Source organism: Brachypodium distachyon, chromosome 1 (genome assembly GCF_000005505.3).
Source record: "Brachypodium distachyon strain Bd21 chromosome 1, Brachypodium_distachyon_v3.0, whole genome shotgun sequence".
NCBI classification, from domain to species: Eukaryota; Viridiplantae; Streptophyta; class Magnoliopsida; order Poales; family Poaceae; genus Brachypodium; species Brachypodium distachyon.
Genome location: NC_016131.3, coordinates 23,529,300 through 23,548,735, shown reverse-complemented (window position 1 = coordinate 23,548,735; position 19,436 = coordinate 23,529,300). Strand labels below are relative to the sequence as shown.

Below are 19,436 nucleotides of genomic sequence, written 5' to 3'. Positions count from 1 at the left end.
TCAACATCAACCTAAAGTGGATTGCTCAAGGCAAAGGTATATTCTAGCTAGGTTTTCCTAGTTTTACCGGTCTCAAGGAGTTTGGTGAGAGACCGGTTTATAGGTTCGACAGCCATTCTATCCAGAGGGGCTTTCGGGCGATAGCTTGAACTCATCGTGCGTAGAGTGCTCAAGCCTTTGCATATTTTGCATCATCTCTTTTGGTTGATCTTTGTTGGATTTCTGTATGAGTTTGTAGAGCTCGTTGTCTTCTTCGAAACGAGACCAAGTTCATCAAAATCGGAGTTCGTTTGCAAAAGTTATCGCCGTTTTCGTGTGTGTTGCGCTACAGTTTTGGGCAGCCTGGATTTAAATCCGGAACCTCCGGCATTGCCTCCGGGTGTGTCCAGTAGCTTCGGGTTTGGTCTGGATTTAATCCCGGAGCCTCCAGGATTGCCTCCGGGTCGCAAAATCTGTGTCTAACGGGCAGATTTTGAGGGCCCTATAAATAGGAGTCTTCTTCCCCATCGGGTCTAGGGTTCCTGGAGCCGAAATTTCCCCATCTTTGAGAGCTTTATCCACCTCCCCCAAGCCCCAAATCTTTCATCTATTTGAAGGGATTTTGTGGATCTAGTTGGAGGATTCATTTGTTGAGTTCCTCCTTTGTTCCTCCTCTCCAATTTCTCCATTCCATTTGTTGATTTGGGTGAGATTTGGGAGAGAGGGATTTGAGCATTTCTTGTGTTCTTGCTTTGCATTTGGTGCATTGGTTTGAGCTCTCCACCTTGATTAGTTCGAGTGAGAGTCCTTGAGCTTGTTACTCTTGGAGGTTCTCCTCCTAGACGGCTTAGTGGTTGTTGCCCCGGTGACCTCTTCGTGGAGATTGTGAAGAGGCCCGAGGTTCCCCTTTGTGGGCTTTGTGAAGTGGTTGTGGAGCTTGCCATCTCCAGAGTGGAGGAAGAAGCTAGCCGCCTTAGTGATTGAGCTCCTACTTTGGTGTGGGAGGCTCAAAGAGTCGAGTGTGCCCTTTCACGGTTATTCGGGATACCTCTTGTGGTGTCCACACCTCTCCAACGGTGATTAGCTTCCTAGGAAGTGAACATCGGGATAAATCATCGTCTCCGCGTGCCTCGGGTATTCCTAAACCGAGTTCATCACTTGTGCTTTAATTTGTGATAGTCATCGTGATTGAAGTCATATATTATCATATACTAGTGGAAATGCCCGTGCGCTGCCACGGCCCAAACACAAGATGGTCGTCACTTGTATACACTATCTAAGGATTCTAATCTTCCCAGCCCAAAGCATATAAATCTAACACACTAAAAATCTGAAGGATGTGAGTACATGTATATAAATACACCAGGTGGCCTCATACAACAGATGCAAAAGATACTTATTGATTGGGAAATCGAATCAGGTTGGGCTGATTCAGATTGGCCAAATCTCTTCCTGCTATTCCTCCTCTTATGGTTTTATTATATTCTAATTGTAATCTCCTTTTCCTCTTTGTCTTCCCTGACCATGAACTAATTGCAAGAACTAAATGAAACAAGACTAGAAACATGAATATTTGGAAGAAAGATATGAACCATGAAAGGAAAGTAACAAGATTTGTCATAGAACAATGCAAGAACAAATATCTGGAAAGAACAAACAACCAAAACATAATCTCAGAAAAAAAGGAAAAAAAAATCTCCATCGCCCTATGTCCTAATAGAGGCTGAGTTCATTGATTTGTCGAATCAAGGAATGAATCTGAATGAGGAGCTCACGAGAGGTGAAGCACAAGGCAGTGGATCGTTCTATCCTCACTGACCCCACATCTCCTTGTCTCTGCCTGGATCTCGCCGGACTGCGCCTCGTTAGCTGCGGTGCTTCGCCTCTAGAGACAGGGCAACTGGGGCACACCGTGGTCGGGGAAGAGGGAATGGGGCATGGTCATGGAAGAGAGACAACGCTCCGATTCTGCCGATCTCGCCACAGTGCATGCAGCCAATGCAAAGAAGGCCAAGGCCATGTGTGGCTGCAGCGAGCTCGCGAGGGCCGCCACCGCTTCATGCGGCGCCTCTTCTGCTGTTGCTGCCTCGGCGGCCATGGTTGACTTTCGCGTGCGTGAGCGACTTCAGAGACACGTCGCCTCGTCGCCACTCTCTCATCTCCACGGCTCGTCCACCTCATCTTCCCCGATGGACTGGCTCATCGACTCTCTCTCAGATCGTTTATTATCCATGGCTGCGGCGGCGGCGGATCCAGACTCCATGATGGCGTGCGCAGGGGAGAAGCGCGGCGGCGACGGGTCGTCCATAGATCTTTGCCGGCGGAGACGGGCCGTCCATAGATCTTTGCCGGCGGAGACGGCGCTCGCAGAGGTGGAGGGTGGCTGCGGCGTGCAGAACGAGATGCGAGGCTTGCGGCGGAGGGAGGAGAAGCAGGGGTCGGAGGAGGCGGCGAGCGCTGGTCAGGAAGACAAGAGAGAGGGTTTTTTTTACACGAAGGGAGTGGGGTTCGCATCGGGACGTACAAGAGGGGGCGGTGGCATACTCATGTAAATTTAATGAAGTTGACGTACGGCGCCCGCGGCAATCACCACCAACTCCAATTTAATATATAGTAATAGATGTGCTTTGTGCTATCTTATGTATCTTGTGCTAGCTTATTGATTAATATAAGTGCTTATCTTGTTATTACTTAAGTTGTTGGTGCATTATAGTTGAGCCTAGCATATTTAGGATTTGTGCTTGAAAATATCCGACTAGTTTAATTCCGCATTTAGTATATATAGAACCAAATTCATAAAAGTTTTAAAACACCTATTCACCCCTCCCCCTCTAGACGACATCGAGGTCTTTTCATACATCCATATTTGGACAAATTTGAGACAAGTAATATGGATCGGAGGAACTAATAAAAAAAATCTATCTTCACAGATCGTCAATGGAAATTTCCCTCAAAAAAAGATCGTCAATGGAAAAAAAAAAATGGGTACACCCGACATCTCAACCGCACATGTAGGTTTCCGATGCCTGTCGGCACTGTAAGGTAGTGCCAAGTCTCCGCTGTGTATCTATCCTCGCAAAAAAAGAGTCTCAGCTGTGTAGCCATCCAAAGAACAGAGAATTACGTGCATGATCGATACGTGAATAAAGACTTTTCTTCACGTTGATTAATTAACTAGGAAGCACAGATTGGGCCCTGCAAATTGTGAAATGAACTAGCATATGCACACATCAATTTCCTTGCGAATTTTGCTACCAAGGCATCAAAACCAAACCTTTAACATTTTACAGGGTTTCAGTTCGCTTATCTTTCAAACAGACCCACTGGATTGAAAACGTATCAACATCAGCGACTTGAAATCCCGGCCCGACGACAAGATGCAGACCATAACACCTAGGGACAATGACATCCTGCCCTAACATCACAATTATTGACGGCCGGTGTGTGCTGTCACATTCAACAACCCGGACAACCAACAGCTCCTAGTACTGATGCTTCAGCAGAGAAGAGGAGTCCTTGAAATTTGAACCGGCAGTGGAAGTGCTAGTGCTGGAGGATGAAGAGGTGTGTGTCACCGCCGTGGACGACGACGTCGACAACGACAGCCCGTCGTGCAAGCCGTCCTCCCGCGGCGCGGCATACATCGGCACGGGCATCTTGCCGGGGAGCACCGGCAGTGGGCAGCCATCCTTGGACTGCAGCGTGGCCATGGCTGCCCTCATGGACGGGCGCGCGCTCGGATCCGGGTGCGCGCACCAGAGCCCCACGACCATCACCCTCTCCGCCTCAACCGCATCGTACTCGCCGTCCAGCCTCGCGTCGACAGCATCAATGATGGCTCCCTGGCCATAGAGTTTCCACACCCACTCAGCCAGATGAAAGACGTTATTCTTCTGGTCGTTGATGCTCAGTGGCCTCTTGCCACAGGACACCTCCAGTAGAACGACGCCGAAGCTGTATACGTCGGACTCGGCGCTCGCCCTGCCAGTTATCACGCACTGGGAGTCCATGTAGCCCGGGGTGCCTGAAATCGCCGTCATCGTCTGGATCCCGACGGTGTGGTCCATGAGCCTTGCCAGTCCGAAGTCACCAAGCTTGGCACTGAAGGACTCATCAAGCATCACGTTGCTCGGCTTGATGTCCCGGTGCACCACACACTGCTCCCACTCCTCGTGCAAGTAGAGAAGTGCAGAGCCCAGCCCGAGAATGATCTTCATCCTGCCATTTCAATTAACATGGATCAATCGTCATCTTAATTTGATATACACAGAAGATTGATGAATTAATGCTAGTTTACAATGAAATCGAACAATTTATTTTGCAAACATATAATAAACGAGATGACAGCCAACCTTATTGACCATGTCAAGAAGGTGCCTTTGCCATGGAGATGGATGTCGAGGCTGCGATTTGGCATGAGTTCATAGACCAGGAGGAGTTCACGGCCATGATGGCACCAGCCAACAAGCTGCACCAGGTTCCGGTGGCGCAGCCTGCTTATGACCTTGATCTCTGACGTGTACTCCTTCTTCCCTTGCATAGAAGACTCCTTAGAGAACCTCTTTATGGCCACCGCGAGCACAGGCTCCCTCAGCTGGCCACGGTACACCGCACCGAAGCCACCTTGCCCAAGCTTCTCCCCAGCCGCAAAGTTTCTCGTCGCATCCACAAGCTCATGGTATGGGAACCGCCTTGGCCCCATGCCCATTTCGATCTCCATGATCGGCTCGCCGTCTTCGTCTCCTTCAGAGCCCATGTCATCCTCCTCCATCTCTTTATTCTGACGACGACGGCGCACCACAAGTACTGCAGTGGCAAAGAGGAGCAAGAGGAACAGAATTGCCCCTGTAACTGCTCCGGCTATAACTCCAGAACCGGTGGATCCTCTTCCTGACGATTCCAATGGCGGCGGCGGTGCCGCTGGTGGTAGGACGGCTTCTGGTGGTGGCTCCAGCGACGAGTTGAAGAACCAAGACTGTAGTTGATGAAGTTCCACGGAGGTGGACGTGGCCCCAGCGAAGCCCACGGCAACCTGCTCTGGAAGTGCGCTCTTGAGGTCAACCTTGGAGCTAAGGTTGTAACTGATGTCTCGGCGATCACCGAGCCATAACGTCAGAGCTAAAATGCTGGAAACATTGTCATACTCGATCTGGGCGCTCATGTTCCCCATGAGGCTGAAGCTCGGCAGCGTCAATGTCTGGACCGATCTGAGAGAGTTGACGTCGATGCCAAGGTGGTCGTAGGTGGTGTTGGGGTCGGATATGATGGTGTCGTTGAAGGTGTCGAATTCCACCGCCACGAACCGCCCGTCACCGGATGCCGTTTCGTTCGGATTCTGGTTGGTGAGGCCAAAGGTGTAAGCAGGGCACTTGTCGGGTAGCCTCGACGGGTAGCCGGCGAGGAAGAAGGCCATGCCGGTCCCTTTGTTGTTGATGCTCGTTGGATTGATGGTGAAGTTGAACCGCGTGGTGAAGCTAGCCACCTCGCCGGTTGCCTTGTCCCACAGCAGCAACGGCCGGGCATCATACGACACCCGGCCCTTGCTTTGGCCGATGCCAGATAACTTGTTCGCGCTGATGTCGATCAGTCCAACGCTGAAGGATGCATCGCCTTCGATCTTGAAGTCCTTCTGATCTGCTGAGGTGAAGGTTTGGTAGTCGAAGGACAAGGAGACGGCAGGATGAGGAACGTAGCGACTGGAGAAGAGGAAGACGAGAACAAGGAGAATGGCATGAGTGCAGGTTGGTGAAAAGCTCGCCATCCCTGGCTGGCACCGGCGATGGCGACGATGCACAGAGGTCACCGCGTCGATCCTCAAATGTGTGTGAATTAAACTGTAGAGAATTGAATCTGGAAGCCTGGATCAAAGACCGGTACGTTTATTGCTTGTTCCATCGCAATGATATCTCTATGGGGCCTGTTCGGATGTGCTAGTCAGTCCACTTACTTGCCTTTGTTTGACCAAGACTCAGGCTCTCAGCCAACCTTAATAGTACTCCGTAAACAGTTGCATGTTCACACCACTCGTTGATGGTCCGAGCGTGGACTGGAGTCAATGGTGGGGCAAGGCCCAGCCGGTTGTTCACACTCTTGACAAAAAGGCAAACATTCCTTTCAGATCAAAGCATGTTCACCGTTTTGCATCCAGAATCATCACAAACACAAATTGTTTATCACAGAAAAACAGCTCAAATGAAAGGACAAGAGGAGGCTGGGTGAACCGGTGAAGAACCTGACAAGGAAGACCACACAAGTGAATGGATAAATTCAAGTCCCAAGATATCCTCAACATCCTTGTAAAACAAATTTAAATTGCTGGCTTCTGTTAGTTCAGACTGCAAGAAATCTCTAACCTTAAACAACTCCATATAGCAAAGACCTGAAGTTTGAAAATTGGGGACCAGAAACTGTTTTCACGGTATATCTCCCCTCAAAGATCATAATTTCACCACTTCCAATGCAAAACTAGTGATGTACTTGCTTCGTCCCTAATTGTAAAACGCCATATATTTGTCCTAAGTCAAACTTATTAAACTTTGGCCAAGTTTGTAGAAAATATACCAACATCTACAACTCTAAATTAAGAACCAATTTAGCAACAAGCAACAAGGATATATAGACGTGTGATAGAAGCTCAAGGATGTCCTTGTATTTGTTTTCTCATATTAGGATTTGCCATTTTATGTTTGGATTAGTGAGTAGATACAATCTATCGGAATACTTGTATGGTTTGCTGTGGTTTAGCGAGGCTTCTCACAATGCATTATCTCTTAAAAGTTGTCTTTTAGTTGATAATAAGTGTTAAGCGACAACTTCTCCACTGGATTGTCTCTCAGTGTTATATTTAAAATAGTTATTATAGAGAGAGATTTAATGATTTTGTGTTGGTTTGCATAAATAACTAAATAAGCAATATTGAGCATAATAGACAACCTTATACTCTCTACTCGTCACCTCTATCCCATTTAGGCAAAAATTTGATGTGGGCGTTTAGGAGAAAGTACACCGCAAGAGCATTGAAAGAGGCCTGACATGAACACTTTAACCAACAAGCCAACACACAAACTATCGCAGATGCCCTAGGCTGCCTCTATTTAGGCAGGAGCTGGAAGAAGCCAAAATTTCTGCTGGAGTTGGAATATGACTTGTTGTTCTTTAGGGTGGTAGTGAAACTGTGCGTAGAGCTAGATGGGAGTGGAATGTTTGAATGTACCCGTTTGCTGCAAATTTTGTTTAGGTGTTGAGTTTGTTGACGTGGGTGCAAATGACGAGTTTAAGAGTTGTTTTGAGCGTAAATTACATAGTTTTGACAGGATTCACATGAAATTGTTTGCTTTGCCTAGATTTAGTATAAATAACCTAATTTTGACAGGATTAACCATGATTTACCTTTAAAATGTCCCTGTTTTGGACAATAATACCTTCCTGCTCTCTGGAACAAGCATGTTTCGCCTAGGGTGCATATGTTCTTGTGGCTATGAAGTAATAATAGGTTCTCACTAGAGATAACCTGGCCAAAAGGCAAGAACTCGCTGAGAAAACTTGTGTATTTTGTATTAAACCTGAATCTATATCACGTCTGTTCTTTGAATGTGCAGTTGCTAAATTTTTCTGGAAAGAACTAGCCATCATTGTTCAAAAACCTGATTTATCTAACTATGAGCATGTGGCCACTTTGTTGTTGAACAATAAACGAAATGTTATGATCAATATGATTTCTACTGCCATGAGTGTGCACTTTGTTGTGGATACTATGGAAATTCAGAAACGATGAGGTGTTTACTAGGCTTACCTGGATGAGTGTGCAGGTCCTTTGGCAGAGGCTTTTCCGCTTATTAAAGTGCTGGAAGCTGCACTGCTCCAAGAAAAGATCAGCTGAACCGGGACAGATTCATCACAACCCTGGAGACCAGATCAATAGAAGCCCAAGCCCCTCTGCTGCTTCCTGTGTGAAGAAGCAGCGTATACTGATGAAGATGGCGCCCGAGACCCCGCAAGCGACTGAAATGAAGGCGACGATGCGTCTAACTTACTGAACTTCTTTGTCGCTGAATCTTGAAGTAGTCTATTACTTTGTCGCTGGCTTTTGCCGTATTTTCAGTACCATTTGGCCTACTTTGTAAGGTCTGTAAGACGTGAGCTTAAACGTGACACTATGTTTCGTTTCGTGATGGAACGGGGTGAAAACCCTTTTTCGATATTAAAAAAGTTCTAGCTTTGTCGTAATTCAAATTTTTAAAATTGGGCCAAATTTATAGAAAAATCTGTCAACATCTACACTCTAGTTTAGTTTTATTAAATTCCTCGTGCTATATATCTTCATTAATACTTATTTGATATTATAGATGTTTGTACATTTTCTATAAACTTGGTTAAACGTAAAAATTTGACTCACTACAAATTTAGAACATCTTATATTTAGGAGCGGAGATAGTACATGCTAATTTGGTTGTCTACCAACGCTAACAGACCATATTTACCAGCAATAGCCATGGTGGAACCAAATACATTTCGGCGATGCATTGGGCGTTCGGTGATCATCCAGCTATCTATATGTCGGCATTCCTTCACGGAGAGAACAAGTAAATCTAACACACTCTCCTGGCAATTAAAACTGGAGTGTAGCTAGCTAAGAGTTACAGTAAGTTATGACAAAAGGTCAAAAGCAATAGAAAACATAATGTATCTCAAGGAGCACACAATCTATTGCTACCTAAAGCGGTCGAACAACTCCTCAACTATCATCTCCTACCGGTTCCACCAAGCACAGATACAGTGTGGAGCAAGATGGATAGCCTGCGATTTCATCAAGATTACGAAGCTTGGCGGGAGGAACTGCATTCTCCAGCACTGGCTCATCAGCCCCAGTTAGTCTATCCATACCAGTGAATGCCATTAGCCTAAAATTTACTTGCCCACTAATGTGTAAGTTATTGCAATCAACCATTGTTAGATTTTCTCATCTCGTTTACTGAAGAAAAAATAAATAATGTTTTTGTAGTGCAGGTGACAGTAATTGAAATGTATGTATGGGCAGTGGGCATAACTTTTCTCCGGCTCGTTGGACAGGAATCTTGCTGTTACTGGATAGTTTCAAATTCAGTAAGCCACGGGATGGTCATTGTTTCGGACTGGCGATCTGAAAATAGTTTGCCCATCTTGATTGTACAGTTCTCCCCTTCTTAATGCAAAAGCAGAACACCTGCTATATTCGTCAAAAAATTATTGCCTCTTTCTTTTCTAGTGTAAACACACTCCAACTCTGCAATTCCCATCTGTATAAAATGTCATCAATTCTACTCTTAAGTCGCTAGCAGTAACTATGAAACTCGAGATGATTACACGCTCTTTATCGCTAGAACAACTGTATTGCTCGAAATGAATCGAGCAGTTCAAGCAATAAATAAGGGCAGAGAAAGAACAGAAGTGAGTTTACCATCAGGCGGAAAGCATCAGAAACTAATCTCGGTGCCAGCGCCTTTCAAACAAATAGAAACGAGTATGAAGTATGAACAGACGGTACAGACCCAATAATACATACTCCTCCTAGGACTGATGCTTCAGCAGAGAAGACGAGTCCATAATTCGAACCGGTGGAAGTGCTAGCGTCTGGAGGAAGAAGAGGTGTGCGTCACCGCCGTCATGCTGGATGACGTCGTCGACAATGACAGCCCGTCGTCGTCCTGTAGCGACGCGTACATCGGCACGGGCATCTTGCCGGGGAGCACCGGCAGTGGGCAGCCATCCTTGGACTGCAGCGTTTCCATGGCTTTCCTGATGGATGGGCGGGCGCACCAGAGACCGACGACCATCACTCTCTCATCCTCGAGCGCGTCGTACTCGCCATTCAGTTGCGCATCGACGGCCTCGAGGATGGCTCCCTGGCCATACAGCTTCCACACCCACTCAGCCAGCTGGAAGAACCCGTTCTCCTGCAGGTCGGCGCGCATGCTCAGTTGCTCACTGGCTTCTTGCCACATGCCACCTCCAGCAGAACGACGCCGAAGATGTACACGTCGGACTCGGCACTCGCCCTGCCGGTTATCGCACATTGGGGGTCCATGTAGCCCGGGGTGCCTGAAACAGATGTCATCGTCTGGATCCCGACGGTGTGGTCCATGAGCCTTGCCAGCCCAAAGTCGCCTAGCTTGGCGTTGAACGAGTCGTCGAGCATCACGTTGCTTGGCTTGATGTCACGGTGCACCACGCATTGCTCCCGCTCCTCATGCAAGTAGAGAAGTGCAGAGCCCAGCCCAAGAACAATATTCATCATGTCATTTCAATCAACATGGTTCAGTCGTCGTCTTAATTTGATATACACAGGATATGAATTAATGCATGCTAGCTTACAATGAAACCGAACACAAATTTAGCAAAGAAAGAGATTTTTTTTTTACGAAAGTCAGCAACGCTGCTTTCAATATATTAAGAAGAAGAGTTACAGAGAATAAAAAAGCAATCCGAAATGCCTTACACAACGATCAACGCCACAACAAAGCACACATGCATCGCTAGAGGAGCACTCTTAATGCCATCGAAAAGCCACACAACACCGAGACATTGCAACGCACACAAGCATCTTTGCCAACTCAGCTGTTATCACCACGACCAACAGAGCAATAGGCCAACGAGCGTAGCAAGCGTGATCGAAGGACCTCACACCACCGAGACAGCGTTGAAGGGCAATGCGAAGCACGAACAAAGAAACTTGACCGCCGCAGGACAACCTCGAGGAATGCGAAGAAAAGATGGCCATTCACGCCGTTGAAAGGCACCGAACAGCCAAGGCAACATCAGGAACATGAAGCTCGTCGCGAAGCACGAACAAAGAATCGACGACAGTCGAAGAACTAAGCCTGGAAAGGCTGCTCCCCGCCATCCACCAACACCACCCCACCAATAAGGAATTCACAGATCCAAGATAGCATCTCCAAGGAGCCAGCGACACAAACGTGCCGTCGCTACCCGTTCCAAGGGACCTAGGGTTTTCACCCGGATCTGAGGGAGAGGTCACCGCAATGCCTCAAAGAGGGCTACGACACCTGCAGGCGACGTCATTGAAGGAGCCGGCGAACGCCGGCCCGAGATTCCACTCGACTCCACCCATCCATGGCAGGGGACAGCAGCAATGGACAAAGGGGAAAAGAGCAGCAGGGACCTGAGCGGCAAGCCACCCACACGGCAAGGGGAGCTTCAGACCACCATGGGGGGCGCTACCCCACAACCCCAGGCCAGCCAGCGCTGAGCCTGCCACCGGAGGAGGCGCAACATCCCAGATCCAGGCGAGGAGCCTCAGATCTAGGCGGATGCCGCCACCCCGGCCAACTGCAGCCTGCCACCAGGCACCGGAGCCCCCACGACGGCGCGTGCGTCGCTCTCGCATCATCTCCAGCATGCCAGCCATGCCGCCCGCTGCGCCAAAGGAACGCCGCTCGCCGCGAGGAGACGCTGGCCACGAATCCTCTCCGACCACCACCTTTGGAGGCGGACGAGGGGCCTGTAGACGCAAACTCTCATTCTCACTCTCTCTGGCTCTTAATTCTCTCAATGCTATCAATGCAAACGCTCGTTCTCACTTAGGAAGAAGAAACACAGGACACAGAAGTTTGACGGCTTTTCTCTTCCTACTATTCTTTTATTCAAACTCCTTCTAGTTACAACTGAAAAACTAAAAGATAGGCTTTGGACCGAGTATTCTGGACGTGCCATCCCACGCCCAGTCGCCCCTCTACCATGCCGTTGTGATCGCCTGAATCGTGCCATCCCACGTAGCGGATCAACCCGGCCTATAACTACGGAAAGCTAACAAACTACCAGGACCAAGTCGTGTACATGCACAAGCTGCAGTGGCCCTCCTGTTTATTCTCTAACAAAGACAGTAAACAACTAACGATACAATTCAGGATTAAGTGGCTAACATTTCACCCCCCTAATCCTGAACAACTTGCTTTACCTCCTTCACGCCGAGCATGAGTCTCATCTCAATAAACTTGACTCGCACGAGCGCCTTGGTGAGAATATCAGCTCTTTGATCGTTGGTTCCAATATGATCAACGTCGACCTTCTCCTCCTCAATACACTGCCGAATGTAATGGAAGCGAGTGTCAATGTGCTTGCTCCTGTCATGATGCACAGGATTGTGACAGAGAGCTATCGCTGACTTATTGTCCACCAACAGCCTGAACCGAAGTGGCTTAGTTCCAAGCATCTCGGCCAGCAGCCTGCTCAGCCACACCCCTTGGCAAGCTGCACCTGCTGCCGCGATGTACTCCGCCTCGCAGGATGACAATGCAACAATCTTCTGCTTCTGCGAGGCCCAAGTGACGATGCTGTCACCGAAGAAAAACACCATGCGCTGGTACTCTTCCGATCATCAGTGTCTCCTGCTAAGTCGCTGTCGCTGTAGCCGACCAGTGCAGCTCCCTTAGAGCCTCTCTTGTAGCTGCATCCATAGCCAGTTGTACCTCATACATACCGCAGTATTTGCTTCACTGCGGCCCAGTGATGCACACTAGGTGACTCCATGAAACTGCTTGCTATCCCAACAGCATGTGCTATGTCTGGCCGGGTGTTCACCAAATATCTGAGGCTCCCGATCACGCTTTGGTACCGGGTTGCATCAACAGACTCACCCCCATCACTTTTGCTCAGTTTCAGTCGGCTCTCCATAGGCGTGTGACATGCATTGCAGCCACTCATTCCCGCCTGCTCAAGGATCTTTGTGGCGTAGCTAGCTTGACAGAGTGTGATTCCCTCTTCAGTTTACACCACCTCAATCCCCAAGTAGTAGCTCAACAGACCGAGATCGCTCATTTGAAAGAGCTCACTCATCTGCAACTTGAACTTCTCAATTTCACCAACCTGAGTGCCCGTGATGACCAGATCATCCACATACACTCCCACCAGCAGAAAATCTTCAGTATTCCCTCGCCGGTACAGTGCATGCTCAATTGGACAGCGTTCAAAACCCAGTGATGTAAGTGTCTCATCAAGCTTTGAGTTCCACGCTCGTGGTGCCTGACGAAGACCATACAAGGCCTTTCTTAGCTTCAGTACTTTGCTAGAGTTTTCCCAATCCACAAAACCGGCCGGTTGGTGCACATAAACTTCCTCGGCTAGATCTCCATTAAGAAAGGCGGATTTAACATCCATATGGTGCACTTGCCACCCACTGTGTGCCGCCAATGCCAACAGCAGACGCACAGTTTCCAGCCGAGCTACAGGAGCGAATACTTCATCAAAATCCACCCCTGCCTCTGCACATACCCCTTCGCAACGAGTCTTGCCTTGTGCTTGATGATGTTACCAGCCGGGTCTCTCTTAACTTTGAACACCCACTTGAGCCCAATAGCTCGGTGTCCAGCTGGTAGAGTAGCCAAGTCCCAGGTACCATTGTTGCGAATGGAGTCTATTTCAACCTCCATTGCTTTCTTCCATGATTCATCTTTGAGTGCCTCATCAACACTTGCAGGCTCCTCTGCAGCAAGCAAACACGAACCACTGCAATCGTATTCATCTTTATTATACCTGGGATTGGGGAAGAATATCCCATGTTGCCCACGAGTCGCCATGGGATGAGATGGCCTCTGCGGCGCCACTGCCACGGCACCTTCTGCCGCGGCAGGTTTCGCGGCAGCCGCTTCAGCCCGATCGACGTCGTCTGCCGCGGCAGGATCCGCGGCAGGTTCTACTGCTACTGGAGACGTAGTCGAGGTAGACGATCTTTCTGCCGCGGCAGGCGCGGCAGACGTGCTCCCCGAAGCAGCTCCATGCCCGTGCAGGTGCTCGACGTGGTACTCCACCGTGAGCTCGCCCACCTTCTCCGGCATTTCGCCGGTTGCCTCCCAGTCCCAGAGCCGATCTTCTTCAAAGACCACGTCCCTGGACATGTTGAGTCGGTGTGCCACAGGGTCATAGACGCGGTAGGCCTTCGATCCCTCCTCGTAGCCGACGAACACCATCGGCTTCGATCTGTCATCGAGCTTCTTCACCCCAGGTTTCACCATCTTGACGTGCGCCACACAACCGAATGTACGGAAGTATGACACGTCTGGCTTGCGCTTGTTCAGCGCCTCATAGGGAGTGATCCCCTCAAGGCGTCGAGTTGGCGATCGATTCAAGATATGTACCGCCGTCTTCACCACCTCAGCCCAAAACGTGGCTGGCACACCCATGCCCTTCAGCAAGCTTCTCGCCATCTCCACCACAGTGCGGTTGCGCCTCTCGACCACACCGTTCTGCTGCGGCGAGTAGGGAGCGGTGGTGAACCGCTTGATGCCCATCTCGTCACAGTAGGCGTCAAACTCCTCAGAGTTAAACTCTCCGTCGCGATCGGTACGGAAGGCTTTGACTCTGAGATCATGCTCATTCTCGGCGATGTTCTTGATCCTCTTGAAGTACTTGAGAGCCTCATCCTTGCTCCTCAACACCTCCAACCACATGAACCTGCTTCGATCATCAACAATCAAGAGAAAATACTTCCTACCACCCGCAGACTCTGGAGTGATCGGCCCGCACAGATCGCCATGTACGAGCTGCAGCCGCTCCTCTGCCCGGCGCGTAGTTGCACTTGGGAAGGGCACCCTGTGCTGCTTCCCCAGTGAACAGCCTTCACAGAACTGCTCCATTCTCTTGATGATCGGCATCCCCCGCACCATTTGCTTGGCGCCGAGATCGTGCAGGCCACGAAAGTGCAGATGCCCAAAGCGCGCGTGCCATCTCCACGCCGTGTCACCGGCGTTGGCCAGTAGGCACACCGGCGTCGTCAGGTTCAGGAACATGGAGTACAAGCGATTTTTCATCCGCCTGACCCGTGCCAACAGCAGTCTCTCTCTGTCGAAGATGAGCTCCTCTGCCCGACGCTGATGATGTTGCTGCGCAGACGGGGTATGTAACACACCTCCGTCATCACGCGACGTGCACTGTCCTTGAGCTCGAACAGCACTGACCCGCGCCCCTGGATATCCACCAAAGAACCATCACCGAATTTGACCATACCCTTCACTTGCATATCGAGCTCCGTGAACATGGACCGATTCCCGGCCATGTGGTTGCTAGCTCCCGTATCAAGGAACCAGTGATCGTCGGGCGACGGCACAGGGATGACACGCTCCTCATTCAGGTAGACATGCTCCACCGCCATCCTGGCCGTGTCTCCCCCCGGCCTCAGACTTGCCGCAGGCGCCACGGCGAGCTGCATCGCACGATCCTCGGTCTGCGGCGCATCAGAGCCCTGCTCCGACACATTCACGTCGCTGGTCATGGCAAGCAGCAACGCAGGTGTATCGTCCTGAACCTGCGTCAGGTTCGCCTCCTCTCGCCGCGCCTTGCGACATTCCCGCGCCCAATGGCCACAATTCCCATAGTTGTTGCAGCGCCCCTTCTTCGGCGCCTTGGCCTTGTCGGCGGAGTCGTTCGCGCTGCCGGCAGCCTTGCCTTTCGGCTTCGGCTTGGGGTTGCCGCGTGCCTTGTCGCCTCCGCCAGCGGAGCTGCCGCCGCCGTCGCGTTGAGCTTGGCGCGCCATCCACTGCTCCTCAGTGAGCAGCAACTGGCTGCCCGCCTGTGGCTCTGTATTGAGCCCATCCTCGGCGGCAGTGAGCCTGCCCGAGAGTTCCTCAATCGACATCCTCGAGAGATCGAGGCACGACTCCATCGCGACGGCCACCGGTTTGATTCTCGGCGGCACCACGCGAAGGAGCTTCTTCACGGCCTTCTCCTCCGTGATGTCATCACCGACTTGCTGCAAATTGGTGACGAGTCCTGAGAGCCGCAGCAAGAAGTCCTCGATCGACTCCCCGCTCTTGAACATGAGGTTCTCGTACTCGCTGCGCAGCTTCTGTGCCTTTGCCTCGCGGACGCGCTCGACACCAGCACGCATCAGCCTGACTGCCTCCCAGGCTTCGTGCGCGTTGTCCTTCGGGGCGACCACGCGCATCATCTCGGGCGGCACCGAGCGCAGGATCGCCCCAAAGGTCTGCCGCTCCTGCCAAGCCGACGTCTCCTCCCCTTCTACCGCCTCCCAGAGGCCGGCGCCTTGCATTTGGACTCGCATGAGAATCGCCCAGTCCGAGTAGTTGGTGCGCGTCAGCATGGGGAAGGTGATCGCGCCACCGCCGCTCACCTCGCGCACCTTGCACACCACCTCCTGCTGCACCACGACCTGACCACCGCATCGCCTCCCGCGGCTCCGGCCACGACTCAGTGTTCGTGAACGCAGCGGAGTCACAAACCGGGAAGCCGACCGATCGCCTTGAGTGTCCGACATCGGTGATCACCAGAACCTGATCAGGGCTCTGATACAAATTGTAGACGCAAACTCTCGCTCTCACTCTCTCTGGCTCTTAATTCTCTCAATGCTATCAATGCAAACGCTCGTTCTCACTTAGGAAGAAGAAACACAGGACACAAAAGTTTGGTGCCGTGTAAAACTTACGGCTTTTCTCTTCCTACTATTCTTTTATTCAAACTCCTTCTAGTTACAACTGAAAAACTAAAAGATAGGCTTTGGACCGAGTATTCTGGACGTGCCATCCGACACCCAGTCGCCCCTCTACCATGCCGTTGTGATTGCCTGAATCGTGCCATCCCACGTAGCGGATCACCCCGGCCTATAACTACGGCAAGCTAACAAACTACCAGGACCAAGTCATGTACATGCACACGCTGCAGTGGCCCTCCTGCTTATTCTCTAACAAAGACAGTAAACAGCTAACGATACAATTCAGGATTAAGTGGCTAACAGGGCCGCCGCCACTGCGGCTAGGCCAGCGGCAGCGGCGGCGGGGAGGAGGAGCAGGGGAAGGGAGCTGGCGGCGCTAGGGCTGGGCTCTCCGTGTCGCCTCCAGGGAGACGAAACGGGGTCGGGTTTTTTTTCCAGCCTATGAATACAGGTGGGCAAAGAAAGAGATGACGACTGACCTTATTGACCAAGTCAAGAAGGTGCCTTTGCCATGAAGATGGATGTCGAGGCTGCAGTTATGAGCTCATAGACCAGCAGGAGCTCACGGCCATGATGGCACCAGCCGATGAGCTGCACGAGGTTCCGGTGGTGCAGCCTACTTAGGAGCTTGATCTCCGACACGTGCTCCTTCTTCCCTCGCATAGACGACTCCTTAGAGAATCTCTTTATGGCAACGGCGAGCATGGCTCCTTCAGGTGGCCACGGTATACGGAACCGAAGCCACCTTGCCCAAGCTTCTCCTCAACGGCAAAGTTTCTCGTCGCATCCACAAACTCGGGGTATGTGAACCGCCTTGGCCCCATACCCATTTCGATCTTCATGAACGGCTCGACATCTTCGTCTCCTTCTGAGCCCATGTCATCCTCCTCCATCTCTTTATTCCGACGACGGCGCACCATAAGTACTGCAGTGGCAAAGAGGAGTCCGAGGAACATAATTGCCCCGGTAACTGCTCCCGCTATAACTCCAGAACCGGTGTGTCCACTTCCCGGTGATTCTGGCGGCGGTGTTGCTGGTGCTACCATTCTAAACTCATCCTACAATTGCTCTAAATTAATTGAAACTTTTACTGTATGTTGGTAAAACCATTCTAAACTCATCCTAAAAATTTCATCCAATTCGGTGTTCATTTGGGCTTTCAAATAAATTGTAGAAGTAACAAAATGGACTAGTGCAAAGTTGATTGTGCACATCAATTAACCAGCCCCATCTGTCAGCGAGCCCTCCTTCTTGCCTTCATCTCTCTGCAGCATGGTGAGGCGACGGGAAGGACGATGCACGTGGAGAGACCCATCATGGGTAAAGTCTGACTTGCACACTTCGCAGATGGGAATACAGCTGAGACAAAGTGCGGATCTTCAAGATGATGTGAACGGTTGATGCCGCACCGCTAGGTGCATGACGGCACCGGTAGAATCGCCGGATTCCAATACGAGTGCATGTTGTTGAAACATTAGCCATCCCTGGCACCGGCGATGACGACTATGCACGGAGAGGTCACAGCGTCCTGAAATGTGCTGTATAAAACTGAATCTGAAAAACTGGCACAAGGTCCGTTTATTGCATGTTTCGCAATGATACCTCTATCTCTATGGGGCCTGTCCGCGTGTTCAGTCAGTCCACTTTTGCCTTTATTTGACTTAAGTCTTAGGCTCCCAGCCAACCTTAATAGTAGTACTCCCTGCTTCAATTTCATGTTCACACAAGGAGCGTGGACTGGAGTCAATGGTGAGGCGTGGCCCAGCCGGTTGTTCACACTCTTGAGAAAAAAACAAACAATCCTTTCTGATCAAAATTTATTCACCGTCGTGCAACAATCATCACACAGAACATTGTAAAAACATACTGTACGTACTAAATGAAAGGACAAGGGCAAGCCGGGTCAACCGGTGAAGAACCTGACAAGGAAGACCACACAAGTGAATGAATAAATTTAAGTCCCAAGATATCCTCAACATCCTTGTAAAACCAATTTAAATTGCTGGCTTGTCTCCGCTAGCTTCTGTTCGTTCAGACTTAAAAAATCTGTAACTTCAAACAATTTCATATAGCAAAGACTTAGAAGTTTGACAATTGGGGACCAGAATGTTTTCACGGTATATCTCTCCTCAAAGCTCATAATTTCACAACTTCGAGCGCAAAATGACATCAGAACAGTCGAAAGCAGAGGGTAACACTAGTGGAAGATGAATGACATCAGAAAATTTGTAACTTATGTAGGATCAAAGTCTTCACCGTTTTAAGACAATAGCAAAGTCAGCCAGAACAAGTTCTTTTGGCTCCCGAGTGCCAAGGAGATTTATATTTTAAATGAAAGACATATTTTAAAGTTTTGAAAAAAAACCAGTGTATACATCTTCTCTCTCTTCAGGAAGAGTTAGTTATATTCTCTCTTTTATTTCTCTACCATCTACATCAAAGACTTTCAAATAAGTGTCAACTAAAAGTTGGCATGCCCTTCCAACTAAAATCATCATAAAGACTGTTGTTTAAAAACACAAACCAAAGGACACGACACGAGCATGGTGAACTGGCTCCTGCTGATTGACAGACTCAATACCAGAGCTATGCTACTCAAGAAAAACTTCCACCTTCAATGACACACGTGTGTCCTTTGCAATCAACAAATCATGGAAACTAGAGATCACCTCTTCTTTAAATGCAGTTTGCTCAGACATGTTGGAGACACATCTGCCCGACATTTGCACCTTAGAACTCTGTCCATGAGAACGTTAAAGCTATCAAGCAAGAACTAATGGTTCCATTTTGCACGGAGATTACCACATTGGTTGCATGGAGCATCTAAAAGATCCGCAATGACTACATATTTAATGGGATCACACCTTCTCTATACAGATGTAAAAGTATCTTCAAAGAAGAACTACATATTTATTTTATTTAGATGAGCTTTATACTTTTGCTGTAAGTACTCTTTTTTATTAATAAAATTTTGCTATAGACCTTATGGTCTAAAACTTTCCGTCAAAAAAAAACTCGT

General features: G+C 49.6%; 1 pseudogene; it reads right to left on the bottom strand.

Moving 5' to 3' along the window:
- Positions 1–3,184: 3,184 nt before the first annotated feature.
- Positions 3,185–17,478, bottom strand: LOC100842700 (annotated as a pseudogene).
- Positions 17,479–19,436: the final 1,958 nt, after the last annotated feature.